The sequence below is a fragment of the Vicugna pacos genome, chromosome 8, assembly GCF_048564905.1.
Source record: "Vicugna pacos chromosome 8, VicPac4, whole genome shotgun sequence".
Taxonomy (NCBI): Eukaryota; Metazoa; Chordata; class Mammalia; order Artiodactyla; family Camelidae; genus Vicugna; species Vicugna pacos.
In genome coordinates this window covers 23125393-23141683 of record NC_132994.1, presented here as the reverse complement: position 1 = coordinate 23141683, position 16291 = coordinate 23125393, and the positions used below count along the sequence as shown (strand labels likewise).

Here is a 16291-nt window from a genome sequence, read left to right as displayed (position 1 = left end):
TAAAAAATAAAGTCCAGTAGAAATAATGGAAGAAAAAATCCTAAAATATAAAATAGAAGAAAAGTTATGAATTGAAGTTAAACATGTTTTCAGAGTTAAGGGCTCCATGAGATAAATGAAACACTTCCATTCTGACATGTGACTTGTGCAATTTCAGAATATCTGAGAAAACTAGAAGCTACAAAAACTTGGAGACGAAAATCAGCTTATCATGTAAATGTATAAAAATCAGACTATCCTCAGACATTTTATCAGTCACTCTAGATGTTACAGAAAAAATGGAGCAATGATTTCACCATTCATAGGAAAATAGATTCTACCTACATATCCAAAATATACAATTATCAAATAGAAGGTAAAGGCATTTTCAGTTGCTTAAAAATTCAAGAATTAGATTTCATTTATTTTTCTGTCTATGGTGGATAAGAAAATTTAAAAAAATGGGAGAAGACCCTCTTAAGTGGTAAGGCCTATTTTCCGTAAGAAACTTGATCATTATATGAATATGAGAGATAAAATACTGAAGTGGCTGAGAGCCTCAACTCATACGTTCCACTGCCTGCTGCAGCACTTACTAGTTCTGTGGTCTGTGTCAAGTCATTTTACCTTTCTGTGCCTTCGTTTCATCATTTGTAAAATAGGCAATAATTGGATCAACCTCATAGGTTTGTCATGATGGTTAAATAACAGTATGTGTGAAATACTAAGAACTGTGCTTTAGATATAACAAGTACTATGTTACTCATAACTATTATTGTCATTGCTATCACATCAGTAATAAAGTGAACACATGATATCAAGTTATTCATTGTCTATCAAAAAAATGAAGTATACATCAAAAATTGAAGTATAAAAATGCAAGTAGAATATTATTAAGTATAATTGTGTGTATAGGGAAATGGATAAAAGGAGAAGGAATCAAAACTGGAAGTATGGTAAGAAAAAACTCCTAAGATTCAATCACATGATGAAATAGAAAGGTATTACATTTTTTGATGTATATGTAATCTTTCTGTAATATAAATAATATATGAATTAGTGGAAAATAAGAGGACTGGATGAATTGGTGTGCCTGATAAGAAACTATAGGTTGAATAAAGAACTTGTGTGAAGCTATATCTACAAAGGTTAAGTCTAGGCAACTTCTCAGTTTCTCTGGTAGGAGGATGTGGTTAGGGGGATGATCCTTCTTCCTGGTTACAGCAGGCTCTGGCTTCAATCCACTCTATCGGCTAACACAACTCTCCAGGGGTAAGAAACTGTTGAGTATAGTAGGATTCACCCTGTTCTAAGGGGTTTGAGTTGCCTCAAACTGAGGCACCTGGCTGTGAGCTTCCCACTGTAGGAGCTACCTTAGAGTTAGTTAACCAAAAGTTAACAAACTTAGCTTTTCCTAGTCTCCAGAGAGGCAAGATGGCAAAGACCAGGAAGATTTCCCACAGTTAGAAGTTTAAGTCAGAAAATCATTTTTAATCATAATATATTGAACACCCTATTAATTTTTATTTTTTAGACATTTAACAGAAAATGTACACTTTTCAGGAATGCATATAAATTTTATTATGATTGAAAATATAAAAGTGATGATATAGAAGAAAGAATTAGGCAGGTTTAAAAGACTATGGAGAAAGAGAGAGTGTGACCTTATTTCAACCAACTGGAATGAATACTTCTCTTAAGAATCAGCATTGTTTTGGTGTTTACTCAGGCAGAGAAAGCAAACTACACAGCAGGGACTGGATCTCAAATTACTTGACCATCTTCACCTTATGAAACTCCAGCGAAAGAGGAAAAGAATTAACAAAGATGTTAGGACACTAAGCATGTTTATTGCTACCCTAGCAATCCATACACAGATATGCACAAAGTAATCATTGTTAGTCAATAAAATGAATTAATATTATCAGTTGATTCATCATGAAACCACTCACACTCAACAAGCATATTTATAACCTGCACTATTTATTTATTTATTTATTTATTTATTTATTTATTTATTTATTTATTTATTTTCTGTTCAAAAGAATAAACCACAAGGAATCAAATACTCAAGATAGTCTTGAGGTGAAATTGCTAGTTAATGAGCTGTGCTGAATAGTTTCTTCAGCCTCAGTTATAAACTACTTCAGACATGCTGGCTGTTTCAAATGAGCCACGCAATGGTGAACTAAAGATAGAAAAAAGACACTTTTGAACAAGATTTGGGGGACTCTGTTAATGTGCTAAATGACATTATGCACAGTTTCTTGATGAGACCATTTCAACATTTCCTAATTTCTACCACAATTTAACAGTTACAGCAGACATAGTTTCCCTGAAATTTGGTGTGAAGTTAGTAATGAATTAATTCTACCTGCACTAGATAAAGAATTAAAGAACTCATTTTGTCTTAAAATAGCTCTAGATCCTATTATGTCTGACTACCAACAATTTTGTCTGCCCAAGAAATCTTTGTGAATTATTTACATCCCCCTTAGGGGATTAAAGCTAAAGAATAAAATTAACAATCTCTCAATATACCAAATATTTATATTTATGTCTTTAGAAGATTTCTAAATCATGAATCACAAGCAAATATTTGATATTTTATGTAACATTTTTCAATAAAATATAATATCTATAATTTTTCTTAATACTTTTATTTATTCCCATACCATTTGCACTAGAGTAGTTGTAAATTTAAAACTGCACTAGAAACTGTTCCATAATTTAACAATTCCAGATTTGTTAACAAAACCAAATATTAGAATCTCAATAATACATGATTTAATATTTTGAAAAAATATATTTAATAGAAACTACTGAATATATGCTGTGACTCTTTAAGTTTTCTTATTTCAATGATTTTTTGAAAATGATAGAAATGTAACATGAATTTGTACACAGGAAGTTGTAATTTGTTGCAAATTCACAATTTGCAAACCATGTCATAAAGTCTTAAGTGTGTTTCAGTCTGCAGTTATTCTACCTATTACTTTTTAAAAAATAGATCACAGCAAAAAAGTTCTGTTACTGAACTTAAGCAAGTGCTTCTCAAACATTGCAACAAATTCCTAATAATTTGAGGAAATTAAACTTGTTGTTTAACTGATTTTAAAGTATTCAAGAAAATCCTATAATAGTAAATGTTTCGTTATCAATACTGATTCATTAATTACATTTGGTACATGTTTTATTTTATATCTTGTCAATTTTATAGCTAGGAGTTTCATGAAGACCTCTGTGAGTGGCACAATACTCAATAATCAATGACCTACCCTCAGTAGTTTTTGTATTTTCATGTCTACAGTTTAAATTTTCTGTTTTTAACTGATCCATGAGCCAGATAAAATATAATTATAATTACATTTTTAAAAAATAAATGAAATAGAGCAAACATGGTGTCTATACCAAAAATAAATTTCAATATTTTTGCACTATCTTTTGGGTGACCATGTGATTTATTGTTCATTATTGTTATCATTCATATTAATTCTGAGAGTGAAATAAGTAAATTAATAACAATCTGGAAAATAGGCTTAGATTGGGACTTCCCAATGCAAAGCAGACAAATGATTATCCTAGGTATTAGGGTGCTACTGGGGCAAGAAGTAGAACATAGCATAGTTATCTATTGGCAAACAAAGTATTTTCTTCATTAAGAACCACATTTGGAGTTGCTTTGTGGGATTCCCTGGTTTTGATGTGATCAAAAGTTTAATATGAAACAAAATTTCAATGGGAAACAGTAGCTACAACATTGTTTAAACAGTATAACTTTGTTTAAAAAAATGGCCTTGTAGATTCCCAGGGGTTGGAAGGAACCAGCAGAAAACTTTCATTCCCTGGAGAAGACACTGCTAGTATTATCCTAATTTCACCTCAAGATACCAGATCCTGTTCATTTTAAAAACTTTATTTCCATCCAGTGTCATGATTACAGAACAAAGAGCCTTTTAAAATCAGTATCTCCTCCTCACTCCTCCCACACTTCCATTTGTGCCTAATCTTTTCTCAAGTCTCTCCTCTTCTTTCAAAATTATTCTCATCATGCCACTTTTCACTTGCAGCCTTCCCTAATTATCATTGCAGAAATGTCCACCTGTACTAGAGCACTTATTTTTTTCTGCCTACTCTTACGATTGTATATATTTGAGTATATTGAGCTTCTTGAGGTGGTATCTTCTATACTTTCCTTTGTCTAATCTGTTGTACTTCCGAAAACAGAGTTTCACCAATACTTAAAAAAGAGGAAAATGGGTCATTAAGGCCCCACAAAACAAATAGCTCTTTCCTGAGATCCACAGGACATCTAACACTCTCCTGACAATTATCTTCCAAAATTTTTAGGTCATATAAGACCTAAAAACAATATAAGGGGCTGTTGAGGTCCCAGAATATCACAATAGCTTTCTATTCACTATAGGTGCCTAAAATAATCCAGAGTATGCTTGAGTCTGTAATGGTTATATTTTTCTGCATCAGGGAAACATGTATTGCAGGAAAAGGACCTTGACTAAAGAACTTTACTGTATCCTACATCTCATCATTTGAAGCATAAACCTTAGTTTGAGTGAACCATAAAATTCATGTTTTTAGAGAGCTATGTTCTTCAGTCCACTTATGATGTATTAATTTACTGGACAATATACTAGAGAGATGATTGCTGTAATTCACCTTAATCCCTCCAGTAATGGGAACTCATTATCAGCTGAAGAAGTCTCTTCATTTCACAGTTAATGCATTCTTGGGGCTAATTTAGAAAACTTCAGTGAATTTAGGAAAATATTTGAGTATGTGGGAGATGATAGATAGATAGATAGATAGATAGATAGATAGATAGATAGATAGATAGATAGATAGATAGAAAGAAAGAAAGAAAGAAAGATAGATAGGAAGATTGATTGATATTTGAATATTCATAAAATATGACACTGTTCATCAGTATTCTATATTATTTCAAGCTATCCCAATGCTTGCTTCCATTCATGTAACTTGAACTTTTGTGTTTGGATGATAGGATAGAATGCAAAATAACAAGAGTCTTGACAGGAAGTTAAAAACTTGGCTTTTAGGGGTAGGATATAAAGATCCCATATCATAGCAATAGTGTTAGACATACAATTAAAAAGTGCAAGTGATACATCTATTCCCTGGAGACTAGATAAATAACACTTGCCCTGAGAAGGGAGGGAGTCAGAGAGAAAGTAAAAATAACCAGGATGCTGGTGTAGGTCCCTGAAAAGTATGGATACTCCCCAGCCCAAATTTTTGTTAGTAGGGAGAGTTGGCAATAGAAACATCAATAATTTTGAGTGATCCAAACTGAGATATGATAAATGATTCTCCATTGATCACTCCTGCCCCCAGTAAAGGCTGAACTATTGCAAAACCTGGAGATTTCCATCCTTATACATCAGTTTCCCAAGAAAGAATGCAGTGTTGAGAAGTGTAAAGAATGGATCTGCAGAGACAAAGAGAAAATATCTGATAGAAATGCAGTAGGATTTATGGAAAGTCTGAAGGCTCATTTGAAGTTTGTGGCCAACAATTCAAAGAAAGACCAGTTGGTGAGATTACCGTTCTCCAGTTCCCACATTCAGCAACCTGAGTTTACCACAGAAGTAACTGGAGAATTTTGGTTTTGTCAGGTTAAGTGCCATAGGTAGAAAGAAAAAGAATATTGGGGCAGAGGTTGTATTCATGTTATTGATAATAGTGCCAGTTTACCAGGCTGTAAACTGAGAAAGGAAACATGACAGACCTCCTATTCTGAAAATAACATAGGGTTAATAAACTAGAGGTAATATTCAAGTTGAAACATTCTAAAATTAGGATACTAGAACAGGAAATAGGATAAGGAATTGGAAAGTAGGAGACAGTAACCAAAAACTGGAACATTTGCAATCTGAGATGTTTGGAAGTGACACACTTGGTAATTCAGAGTTGCCCAGGCATGACAGTGTGTTGCTGAAGAGATATGTTAATGCAATAAATTCCAGGGCCTTTCTAGAAGATACTTTCTTCTATTAAACTACACTAACTTTTTTTTTTTAAAGGGGTGGGTTGTGGAAGAAACTCCTGGTGTTACCTTGTCCAGGAAATTTCAAACCCTTGGATGGGCAGTGATTTAAAAAAATTGTCACAGGGGTTTCAACATAAAAATGTCAGTCAACTAATTTTACATATTGAAGATGCTGGTTCCTTGCCACGGAGGCAAGAAAATTGCCAGTATAAGGCATGTAGGTATTAAATACATATTTGTTGCATGATTTTCCCATTTGAAAAATGTTTGCTCATTAATAATTATTCTTCTTTGTGCCACACATGAACAGAGGAGACCGCATATTTGAAAGCTTTCTATGTCTTAAAGCTTCATAATCATTACCATTTTCTATAATCTTTATTTATTAATATCCATTAAAATCTTATTTATAGAAAGAATGCTATAGATAGAAGATGAAAAAATTCCAAAATCTTTAATATGAGATATAAATCAATTGGGTTTTTAAGTTGAACTTGACATCCTTCAAATGCATAAGGAATAGCTTTGAAAAATATAACCTTGTTTATTGTTATTCAGTTCCAATAATTCTGTGTTGTTTGTCTACTTTCTTCTTCATACAATTGAGAAATGTTGCTTTAAAAGACTTTGGGCAAACATACTAAATCTTTCTCCTCAGTGTCTACCTTTCAAATAATAAGTGAAAAAAATTATGTTAACCTTGAGAGCAAAAACATGAAGTAGAAAGCATGTAGGCTCTGGATTGAGGCAGATGTATTTAGAACCTTAGCTTTATCACTTAATAACTATGTGATCTTGGACAAAACATTTTCTCTCTAGTTCTTTTGTTTATATTGGAATAAATATATTAACCTTGCAAAATTGTTGGGAGACAGACAATCATACATGTAAGCTATTTTATATGAATTTATGAATGATATATATTCAAAAGGCACTGCTGTATTGATGGAGAAGGTATATTTGGAGTAAATAATAAAAAATCTGTGAAGACCTGTAAAAATCTGATAGTCACCTATAATTGAGGAACATTACTTTGAAACTTTGAGATAAAATACAATCACACAACCATAGCCTATGATTATAAATTGGGAAATAATACAAGCTGAATATATAACTCCAGAACAAAAATCTAGCTACATATTTGTTTAAATTTTTAGCCATTTTTTCAAATTGGATAGATTAATTCTCAATATGATATGCAATGTCATTTGACATTAGAGAAAGGAGAATTAAAATCACAATGAGATACCATTACATACCCACTAGAATGGTTAAAATTTAAAAGACTCACCATGTCAAGAGTTGGCAAGAATGTGGTGGAACTGAAACTTTCATATACTGCCAGTAGAAATGCAAACCGATATAACCACTTTGGAAAATAGTTCGATAGTTATTGAAAATATAAGAAAAACATTAACATGTGCTCCAGCTATTAAACTCCTAGAGATTTAAACAGAGAAATTTAAGCACATCTTCTTACAAAGAGTTGTACAAAATATTCATAGTAGCTTTATATGTATTATTCAAAACCTAGAAACAACTTAAATGTCCATCAACGGATGAATGGATAAACCAATTGTGTTATATAGTACATTCATACTATGCAATACTAAGCATCTATAAAAAGGAATAAACTACTGACATACATGACAACACAGGTGAATTTCAAAATAATTATACTGAGTGTAGAAGTTAGACAAAAGAGCATATCCTATTTAATTTTATATTATATATAATTCTGGAAAATGCAAACTATAATCTATTGTAATAGAAATGGATTGGTAATTGCCTGGGCGTAAAATTAAGGTGAAGGTTTCGGGGAGGGTCACAAAGATGATGCAGATATTTTTGTGGTGATGGATAAATTATTATCATTACTATAAAGATGGTTTCATGAATCAAATGCTTATAAATCATACTTTTAAACAGTTATTGTTGTTTATCAATTTTAATAAAGCTATAAAAGAATAAAAAGTTTAAAATTATTGAAACACATTTACAAATAACCCTGATAAAAAAGAAAAGGTGTGAACAGGTCACTAATCAAGGAGTGTCCACATTAACTCATATATATAGATATAAGTCACTGAATTAAGGATACATATTATGGAGAAAAAACAAAGAACAGTGTAATACCAAATATATCATTTGGAGTCAAGCCCAAAATTAGTGGAGGTCCAGAAGAGACTTTGTTTTCTATTTTTCTTTTTCTTTCCTTCTCTCCTTTTTTAAATAAAGGCTTTATTTTTTTAGAGCAGTTTAAGATTTACAGAAAAACTGAGGGGAAGATAAAGAAATTTCATTGTATCCCCTGTACCCTCACATACATAGCCTTCTTCATAATTAACATTTTGAGGGCACATATGTTAAAAATGATGAATTTACAGCAACAAATCATAAATACCCAAAGTCCACAGTTTACATTACATTTCATTCTTGGTGTTGTACATTTTGAGTTTGGACAAATGTATGGCATGTACCCATTATTATGGCATCATATAGATATTTATACTGCCCTATAAATCCTTTCTGCTTTGTCTATTAATTCCTTTCTCTGCCTTCTCTCCCTGGAACAACTGATCTTTTTATTGTCTCCAAAGTTTTGTCTATCCTCAGTGTCACATAGTTGGAATCACATAGTATGTAGACTTTTCAGATGACTTATTTTACTTATTAATATGCATTGAAGGTGATTCCACATCTTTTCATGACTTGATAACCTTTTTTTTAAGCTCTGAACAATATTCTATTGTCTGGATATATCACAGTTTATCTATTCATCTACAGAAAAACCTCCTAGTTGCATCCAAGTTTTGGCAATTATGAATAAAGCTGCTATAAACATCCATGAGCAGGTTTTTGTGTGGACATAAGTTTTCAACTCCTTTGGGTAAATACCAAGGAGCATGACTGCCGGATCATATGGTAAAAGTATGTTTAGTTTTGTAAGAAGCTGTCAAACTGTCCTCCAAAGTGGCTGCAACATTTTGCATTTCCACCAGACATGAATGAGAGTTTTGGTTGCAGCACATCCTCGTCAGCATTTGGTGTTGTCAGCGTTTTGGGATTTTTGACCATTCTAATGGGTGTATAATGGTATCCTGGTGTTGTTTTGATTTGCATTTCCTTGGTGACATATGACATGGAGTTTTAAGAGGTCTTTATATATTTTGGGTAACAGCCCTTTATCATTTGTGTCTTTTGAGAATATATTCTCCTAGTCTGTGGAGAAAAGTATTCTCATTCTCTTGACATTGTCTTTCACAGAGAAGGAGTTGTTTTTTGTTTGTTTCTTTTTAGTTTTAAGGAAATGCAGCTTATCAAGTATTTAATTCATGGATTGTATCTTTAGTAGTGTATATAAAAAGGCATCCATGTATTCATGGTCATCTAGGTTTACTCTCATGTTTTCTTCTAGGAGTTTTATGGTTTTGTGTTTTACATTTAAGTCTATTATCCATTTTGAGTTAATTCTGTGAAGGTTATAAAATCTGTGTCTAGATTAATTTTTTTGCATGTAGATGCCCACTTGTTCCATTTGCACCATTTGTTGAGGAGCCTGTCTTTGCTCTATTGTATTGTCTTTGCTCCTTTGGTCAAGATTTGTTGACTATATTTATGTGGGTCTCTATTTTGTTTCATTACCTATTTTCTATTTTTTCACCAACATTGCAGTTTCTTATTTATTGTAGTTTCATAGTAAATTTTGAAGTAGGGGAGTGTTAGTCTCTCTCAATATTGTGTGGGCTATTCTAGGCCTTGGACTACTCTATACAAATTTTAGGATCAATTTGTTGATATCTACAAAATAACTTTCTGTGATTTTAATAGGGATTTCATTGAATCTACAGATCAAACTGAAAAGAACTGATATCTTGACAATGAGTCTTCTTATCTGTGGACATAGAATGCATTTACTCAGTCTGACTTTGATTTTGTTCATCAGAGTGAGTAGTTTTCCTCATATAAATCTTGTACATACTTTGTTAGATTTATATATAATGGTTCATTTTGGGGGATGCTAATGTAAATAGTGTTGTTTTTTAAATTTCAAATTCCACTTGTTTATTGCTGGTATACAGGAAATCAATTGATTATTGTATATTAACTGTGTATCCTGCAACCTTGTTATAACTGCTTATTAGTTTCAGGAGTTTTTTGTTTATTCTTTCAGAATTTTACATTAGCCACTATGTCATCTGCAAACAAAGACATTTTTTATTTCTTCCACTCTCCTCTTCCTTCCTTATTTATTTATCTAGTTATCTATCTATTTACTTATTTATTTTCTTGCAGGAGCAGAAACTTCTTTTCTTCTTCTTCTTCTTTCAAGAACAGAAAGAATGGCAGATCATTTCACTCTCGGGACGGTACATGATTTTTCTTGTGCTTAGGAAGCTTCAGGTCCTTTCATGATTTGCCCATCACTGTCTTTTAGCTCTCAAATCAAATCCCTTCCTAGACACTGTTACAACTCTAGCACATCATTATTCTTTATCTTATCAAAACACTTATCAACACTTGAACTCCTTTTGCCTTATCTTACAATCTAACCCCCACTGCCATGTAAGATTCTTAATGTCAAGGATTCAGTCTGTATTTACTCAGGTGTTCCAAGCACTTAGAGAAGTGCTTAACACATAGTAGGTTCCCAGGGAATACTGATCACTTTTCTAACAAACATTGATAAATATTTAATTCTTTTGTTTTAAGGGTTCTTTAATTAATCATATTTAAATAACAGTTCTCTCTGAGACAGCCTCATCTGGATCCAGACACTTCATTAGAGAGTTTAATAGAGTTTCGGTATAAAGAATTATAAACCAGGTCTTAGAGAACTACAAAGACAAAAAGGAGACATTGAGGTATCACAGAAGGAAGAAGCTACCACTTCCATGGCCAGGGAGGACAAAGAAATAAGACTGGAATCAATAACATGTAAAAGCCTGTAGAAAGAGTTTTATGAATCTGGAACTTAGACCTCTGAGGAAGGGGCAATGCTAAGTTGGGGCTACTATGTGATAACACAGCATGGAAAGCATGTTTTTCTATAGCATAGAAACAATGCAAACTGAAATCAGGTGCTGCTACAGAAATCAGCTCTCTATTGCTTCAAAGAGTTGCTGTGTGATAGGGACATGAACAGGAAACAGAAGTAGCATGTCCTTCCTCCTCCTCCAAGTCTCACTCTATTTCTACTGAAAAACCTAGTAGGAACCAGCCATCAAAAGAGAAATGTGGTTTGCAAAGTTCTAGCCCCAGTCTCACGAAGCAGACTACAGAAGGACAAGTTTGAAGCTGACATCAATTGTTTAATAATCAGAATATTCCCTAGGCCAAAATATTTAACTTATAATTTACTTAGGTAACTTTCTTATTGCATTTAAAATTTTAAGCATTATTTTAAATACTTAATATACTTTATTTTTCATATCTTTTATTAAAAGTTTTGAATGTTCTAATTTTAAAAATTTTTAGTTAGCAATTTATCCTGTCATCACTCAATGAATAGTTCTGTCCCTCTCCCTATATAAAATCACATCTTTTTTAATGGAAGTAAAGTCAGTTACAATGTTTCAATATCCAGTGCACAGCACAATGTCCCAGTCATGCATATACATACGTATATTTGTTTTCATATTCTTTTTCATTAAAGGTTATTACAAGATATTAGAGATAGTTCCCTGTGCTATACAGAAGAAACTTTTTTAAAATCTATTTTTATATATAGTGGCTCACATTTGTAAATCTCAAACTCCCAAATGTAGCCCTTCCCACCCCTTTTCCCCGCTAAACATAGGACTGTTTACTATGTCTTCGAGTCTGTTTGTTTTATAGATGAGTTCATAATGTCCTTTTTTTTTCTTTTTTTTTAATAGAATCATATCTTTATCACACACTAAATTCTAATGAAGGTAGACAGATTTTTTTACTTCCTTGTTCTACTTTTTGATTTTCAGAAATATTTTGTTCTTATAGTATTTCTGTCTTTTAAATGACACTTTCAGTCAGAAAGCTGGATGTCAACTTTGTCCTCACTCTCTGTACTTTCCCTCTTGTCTTTCTGGTTCCCCTGAATTCTGATCCCATTTAAAATTTGTTCTCTCAGTGCAGCCAGGGGAACTTTGACAAAACACAAATAGAATCACTTTTTCCTCTAATTTAAAATGGTCTCCCTTTGCTCTTAAAAACACATGATTAACATGTCTGAGCAGGACTAATGTCACCTGATATGTACCCACTATCACAGTCTAACTTGTAATGTACTTCTTTTGACTCACTGTGTTTTAACTCCACAGTAGTTTTTCCCTCATACTGTTATGTTTCTGCCCCAACCATGGTCTTCACTGTAGGTTCGCTCTGCCTTGAAGAGGCTACCTACTTCCATCCTCTGCACCCAGGAGCCTCTTCAGTTTATTTTACATTTTAAGTGAATTGCCTCTTTCTTAGGTAATTTCTTGAACTTCCTGACTAGACTACCGCCTTCTGTTATATAGTTATTTTTACAGTGCCATATGACTAATCTGTCTCTGCAACTCAACAGTAAGATCTGTAAAAGGCAATGTTTTGGCTCACACATTTTATCCCTGGAGTACCTGCCATACACTCACTCAATAAATATATGCTCAATGAATTAATAGAGACAGTATCATCTATTTCCAGGTATATATATCCAATCATTTGTCTGCTTCATTTTACTTCCAGGAAACATTTATAATATACATTTTAAAGTTTTGTATACTTTATTTCATTTATTATTAGACATTTTATATTTTATATTGTCATATGGAACTATTTCCACTTAATTTTCATATGAGATGAATTTTTTAATTCCAACAATGTTTTAATTAAATTCCTAGGGAGATATTTTTAAGAATATAATCACTTCTGCAAATACTAATGATAATTTCCTTCTTTCTAATATCTAGTCCACCTGTTAGTTTTTCTTGATTATTGTCTAAAACTTCTAGAAAAAAAGAAACATAATGAGAAGAATGATAGTGGCATTCTTATAAACAGCTTTAAGAATATTTGGGGGTAAAAAAGGGAAAGAGTATGCTACAGTAATAAGTAGTAGAAAAAAATGGAACTTTTAAAATTTCTATTTTACACTTACCTTCTCAAAAATACTGTTCCTGTCCAGTGTGCTGCCATTTCACCTCCAAGATAATGTTTTTTTTTTTTTCCCTTGGATTCCTATATCCATACAGGAAGTTTCTTATCCTCTTTTTTTGGGTAATATATGCAGTTTAATTTACTGCTGTTTATCATATGTTGCCAAAAGTTCCAAAAAGCCCAGAGCACCCTGGACAAGAATATTCAGATTTGAAACCTTGCTCCATTCCTTACTACTTTGTGACTTAGGAAAGTCATTTGATTTTGCTGGGACTCATTTTCTTATCTGTAAAATGGTACAAGAATAAAATGAGTTAGTATACATAAAAGATTAAAAGATCTTGAAGATTTGCAGGGCTATTATTTAGGATTCTACATTTACACAATCACAAACACAGAATCATAGAATGTTGGATATAAAATTATGTAACACAAAGAAGTCATCATTTTTATCATTTAAAATTAAAATGTATCTATAAAATGTATCATTTTTACTCTTAATTAGTAGTGCCTTAATATATTTTAAATTATTATAAACCAAAAATTCATAATTCATATAGTTTAGAACAACTTCTATTTTATCAAAGAGCAGTAAGAGGTCAAAAATATCACAAATGCTTCTGATTACTTTTAGCAGCTCAAGGACAGAAGCAAGTCTTAAAATTTATCAGAAAGAATTCTGAGAATGAGTTTGAAAGATGTGTCCTTTTATTTAATAATAGATTAGCCAGGATTAGCCAGTGAAGAGAAAAGATGAAAAACTAAGGAGTTAACATTTGAGAGTTGCCATCTTAGAAGTATCTCATCCTAAGGGACACTCTGTAAATACATGGGATATCACCAAATCCAATCAAGATGACTAAAGTAGACTAACAGGGAAAAAGTAATCATTAAACTTATAAATAGTTATAATCTAATCACTGTTATCCTTCAGGAAACCTTCTGATTAAAATTCAGTCCTATGCATTTTTATGCCAGGTGGGATGCCAAGAATGATGAACATCAGTGTTCCAGTCCCTCAAAAAGCAATGGCATAATCTTCATAGTGGAAGTAATAAATTGCCCATAGGCTTAAATCTAATTATCCCATGTGTTTTTCATTGGGAATAAGTCCACTGAATCTGATTGATTAAAATAAATATATAATTGATTTGAAAATTACAGGAACCAAGTAAAATCTTTATTTTATAATAGATACTTGGGGTATACCTAAGACAAATCATTGGACTTAAAACATGTTAAATCAATATTAAATTTTATGTATATTTGATTATGAGGATGTACTTTTGCAATCAGGTTTACATGAGATACAATATATTAAAATACATCTTGCTATTCCTGATATCAATAAGCAAAGTCTCCCCAAAAATGAGCATCCTTTTGTTATGATTCTCAGGAGTCAATTTCTGAGAATTAAGAGCTTTAATACTATCGATGAGGGTTTTGGTGAGTTATGACTAGCATGAAAAACACTAAGAGATGTTATGTGAACAGAGTTTAGAAAAGGAGATTAGACCACTTAAAATACATATAATATTATATGTAAATATATATATTCTGTCTTCTCTACTCTCCTCTAAGAGGACATTATCTATCTACAAGTGTGGTTTGATCCATGAGAGGAAAAGATTATTAGTTTAAAAAAAATCTAAAGTCATAAAAGAGTTTTAAATGCTGTAAATGACAGATTTAGTAGGTAAAAGTTGAAATCTTGGAAGTTTTGAACAACATAATTTGTGAACTATTCTAATAGATATATAAGTAACACAGCTCTACTCTCTAAAATTTAGAAATGCACTTTGTTTCCTTTTAAAATTTTTAAATAAAAACTACATGTTTAAGGTGTATAGTGTGATATTTTGATATACGTATACATAATTAAATGATTACTACAGTCAAGCTAATTAACATAACCATCTCTTCACGTAGTTACCCTTTATTTTTCCTCCAGAGTAGGGTGTGCCTGTACCCTCAGTTCCCCAAAACAGGCAAGATAGGAGCTAGTTCCTTGAGTAGCAGCTGGAAAAGCTGAGGCGCTGGATATGTGCTCTGATTCCCTCTCCTCAGGAAGAACCTGGGAGCTGGAGTGTTATCTCCCACTTGCTCTGCACAAAGCTGGGGAGAGACGCTGGGGTAAACGTAAGCACTCTAGTACAGACCACACACTCTTTCACGCCATTGCTTTGCTCTCTGTCACCGCCAGGGACAAGAGAATGTCCAGCCCCTTCGGCTCTCGGGGATAAATGGGTTAGCTAGAGGTCTGGTTCCATCTCTGGAGTAGCTGTGGCGGAGGCTGCAGGAAGTGCCCGCCCGCCATTTCTAAATCTCTGGAGACTATCGGTTGCCTGTCCCACACTCTCAGACAGAAACCAGTTCAAATCCAAACCCTTAGGAAGTAGCTGGAAAGTTGAGGCACTGGAGGTGCAGTCTAACCCTTTCCAGAGAGACGCTGGGAGCTGGACGTCAGCACTGGAGGCAGGCAGGGAGGGACACCTCAGGAGAGTTGGACAGTCACTCAAACTGACGCAGTTTTCTCCTAGACCCAGAGGGACTACGAATGCCAGTTTCCAGCAGTAGAGGGACTAGCGAACGCCAGTTCTCAGCAGTTCCCAGTCACACAAGAATTAGAAGCCAACCCCTCAGGAAGCAGCCGGAAAAGCGCTGGCAGTAATCCCCACCCCCCACACAGGGGCAGTGGGAGGAGCACCGGAAGTGCTTGGGTGCCTCACCCCGCCCTCTCCGCAGTCAGCGGCTGCCGCCCGCTACCACAGAAGAGCTGCTACCACAGGAGGACGGCCGTGAGTGGTGACCCTACTGAGTTTACTCAGGTCTCACCAGCCAGAAGCGGGTCAGGCTCCCGGAGGACGCTGTCAGCAGAAAAGGTAGGCAGACTGGAACCTGGGCCCTCGGGCAGCCGTCAGAGGGTCTTCAGAAGTGTCCGGCGGTAGAGGTTGCAACCTAGCTCCTTCCAGGGAGGAGCTGGGGGCCTGCTGCTCTGTGCTGAACCTGGGGACCAGCCCCTGGCAGAACTTCTCTGTCGTCCCAGGGGCCAGTGAATGCCCCGCCCTGTCAGCGGCCAGAAATAGCAGAGTTAGGGGTCATTCCCTCAAGTGGCAAGAGTAGAAGTTGGTGCGTTAGGTGTGCAGTCCAAACTCTGTTCTCAGGGAAAAA

At 33.9% G+C, this 16291-nt stretch overlaps 1 long non-coding RNA gene across 1 annotated transcript; it reads right to left on the bottom strand.

Annotated features, from left to right (window-relative positions):
• Window positions 1-1568: 1568 nt before the first annotated feature.
• On the bottom strand, window positions 1569-15781 carry LOC140697848 (uncharacterized). Its single transcript, XR_012075220.1, has 4 exons — window positions 15054-15781; window positions 13122-13406; window positions 7296-7444; window positions 1569-1775 (listed from the first exon to the last, which is right to left on the bottom strand). It is a non-coding gene; the product is annotated as an uncharacterized lncRNA (long non-coding RNA).
• Between the last annotated feature and the right edge of the window lie 510 nt (window positions 15782-16291).